Consider the following 273-nt stretch of genomic DNA (forward strand, 5'->3'; position numbering starts at 1 on the left):
CGCACCGGTATGGCCTAATTAATTAGGTATATATGCTCAACAGCTTTTCAGGGCACTTCTTAGCGTGCTGTCAGGACGTGTATGGCAGGAGGTTACCCATAAGGACAATGGGACTTGATCCTCACTGATTTTTATGGGTGCATTTGTTGAGAGGATAGTACGGGATCCGATATAACTGCACGATTTATTGCGTACGTACTTATTGTCGAAACGAAGATAGATATATCATAGTGAGGGTCGAGATATAGGCTATATTAAACACGTAGGCATGGT

This window comes from Penaeus monodon, chromosome 24 (assembly GCF_015228065.2).
Source record: "Penaeus monodon isolate SGIC_2016 chromosome 24, NSTDA_Pmon_1, whole genome shotgun sequence".
NCBI lineage: Eukaryota > Metazoa > Arthropoda > Malacostraca > Decapoda > Penaeidae > Penaeus > Penaeus monodon.